The sequence below is a fragment of the Trichomycterus rosablanca genome, chromosome 14 (assembly GCF_030014385.1).
Source record: "Trichomycterus rosablanca isolate fTriRos1 chromosome 14, fTriRos1.hap1, whole genome shotgun sequence".
NCBI lineage: Eukaryota > Metazoa > Chordata > Actinopteri > Siluriformes > Trichomycteridae > Trichomycterus > Trichomycterus rosablanca.
Window position 1 is genome coordinate 34,419,351 of NC_086001.1, and position 2,857 is coordinate 34,422,207.

At 39.2% G+C, this 2,857-nt stretch overlaps 1 non-coding gene across 1 annotated transcript; it reads right to left on the reverse strand.

The window, feature by feature from the left end:
• trnaq-cug (transfer RNA glutamine (anticodon CUG)) lies at nt 1–72 on the reverse strand. The gene has a single exon. It is a non-coding gene; the product is annotated as a tRNA-Gln (tRNA).
• Between the last annotated feature and the right edge of the window lie 2,785 nt (nt 73–2,857).

Genomic DNA, 2,857 nt, shown 5'->3' on the forward strand with positions numbered 1-2,857 from the left:
AGGTCCCACCGAGATTTGAACTCAGATCACTGGATTCAGAGTCCAGAGTGCTAACCATTACACCATGGATCCCTGACACCACAAAAACTAAACGTAATGATTCGCCATTTGCTGAGTAAATAAAGTCAAAATACACAACTTCAGACTTTACTTTAACATCTCAAGTGATTTAAACTTATGTGATTGATATAATTGACTGAAATCAATTGACAAAACTGAGGTAATTTAGAAGTTTTAAACACTAAATAAAAGTAATTTTAGTTAAACATTGCCACCCAAGTATCAAAATCACAACAAAAAGTTCCACTGTTGGAAAATTACATTAAGTTCAGGATGCAGTTGGCCCGTCCCTGCTTGTCGCTCTGAAGCAGATGATTTGATGTTTGTGCACCTGTTCAGCAGATCACAAGTCACTAATGATCACACAGAAGTCACTTGATTTTAATACTGTTTGTTTTTGAAATGAGATGTCCAACAAGCTCATGGTTTTGCCACATAGTGTATCATTATTATTGCTGAGGAGTTATGTGTGTCTACATCACTTCATGTATCTATATGTGTCTAACATACGTATCAATTCTGTTAATATTCATAAACATGCACACACACACACACACACATACACAATACACACACATGCTTCCACATTCACTTGTTTTTGCTGTATGTGTTATGTAGATAATATTTAGGTGATTTGATGTATTTTTGACATTTTATTATTATTTAAGTGAAGCTTTTTACAAGTTCAGGGGTTTTGTGTTTTGCTTCACTGTATGTATGGTGCATCATTAAACTGTTATACATTATTTAATTCTATTTTGTATTAGATGAGATAGTTTGTCTCTGTATTGACCCCCGATTCATTTTTAAATGACAGCTAACGATAGTGATCCGACTCTTTTAAGTATTTTGTATAACATATAAAATGTTGACTTCATCAAAAATAATCGACTCCCTCAGCTTCCATTGCTGAGTACTATCAACTTAGTGAATCGACTCAAACTGAACTGCGTCTTTCTGCACATGAGGAAGAAATCTATGTAGAGATCTCAAATAACATGAACCTGAAGGTATGAAGTTACATTGTAGAAAAGAAAAACAAGCCAGTAGCAGCAGTGTGCACATTAAACCATTTACAGAAGGGTCATTAAGTTTGGCTAATAGAAATAATGGCATGTTTCTGACTTGAATGAGAGGGGCAGTAAAACAGATCTCACACTTGTTAGAGACAACGTTTGAAACCCAGATCAATAGGACCAGTTAGTTAGAGAAGCATCACTTGTTTGTTAGTTTATGTCCAAAAGTGGGTGTGGCCCATACAGGGATCAAACCCGCAACCTTGCCGTTATTAGCACCACGCGCTAACCAACTGAGCTAACCGGCCAGTTCTCCTGCTTGTTCTTTAGATCTTTATACATAATTCTACACTGACCCCATTCAACCAGCTGAAACAGACTTTCATAATACACATCTAAGAGGTTTTGTGGGTTCTTATATGTGTGAACTATCTAAACTATATATTTTTTAAAGTTCTTGACTGAGCTTAATGCCACCAACCAGCGACTGGAGCAGATACGACATCTGTTTCCAGATTATATACACTGAGGTTTAAAGCATAATGGAACGGGTTCAGTAATTGTGTAGTAGTTTAAAAGTGACAGTAAGTCTGTGTCTGTTTCTGTTGCTTATTCTGAATTGTGTTTGTTTGTAAACTGTGGATTAGTTCTTAATCTGGTCGTGATGTTAGTGAATTAAACCTACATCTCTCTGATGGTCTGATCGATGAGCTGTCTGTTCTGAAAAGAGGCTTAAGCCTGGCTAGCTCATGGGTCATGGGTTCAAGCCTCATGTTGGGTGGGTATCTTCATTTAACATCTACAGAAACCAAAAGTACGTTCTTCCACTTTGTACAGCCGGTCTCCGGTGACTTATCAGGTGGATGTTTGTGCTTGTAGGACTGTTGTTTACTGAAAGTTTTTCAGTTACTTATTTCCACTGTTCTGTTGGACTACACATTGTTGTGTCTCATATCCGTTTGACCAACAGGCAGGTTGTGCAATAAAAGACACTCGTCCCTGGGTGGGCTCGAACCACCAACCTTTTGGTTAACAGCCGAGCGCGCTAACCGATTGCGCCACAAAATACACACATCCCCGTTCAGGCCACTATCACTTTTGTACTTAAACTAACAAACAAGTGATCCTTCTCTAACTAGCAGGTCCTATTAACCTGGGCTTCATACGTTGTCTCTGACAAGTGTGAGATCTTTTTAATGCCCCTCTCATTCAAGTCAGAAACATGCCATTAATTCAATTTGTCAAACTTCAAAGTGGAAGAACGTTCTTTTGGTTTCTGGAGCTGTTAAATGAACATACTCACCCCACGTGGGGCTCGAATGCATGACCCTGAGATTAAGAGTCTCATGCTCTACCGACTGAGCTAGCCAGGCTTACGCAGCATGTCAGAACAGACAGCTCATCGGTCAGACCATCAGAGAGATGTAGGTTTAATAGTGTTATTTTAAATCAACAAAAATAAATGGAATAAAACAATTTTACTTTCAAAAAATGTGCACAGTGAAATACACTGAAAACCTCAAAAGGTCGTCCTAACATGAGTGTGTTTCAGTGCTGTTTAATACAAATACATAAAATATATAAGCACCGCAGGACGGATCAGCTGCATTCATCTTCCCCTCTATCAGGACTGCCACCACCATGCTTCACAGTAGGTGCGGCATTAGCCGGGTGCCTGGTCTCCTCCAGAAGTGACTTGTTTCTCGTGGTCCGAGAGACCTCTAGGTGATCTTCTGGGTGAAGTTCTCATGTCTCCATCAGGATACGCCGGAGGTTCCTGC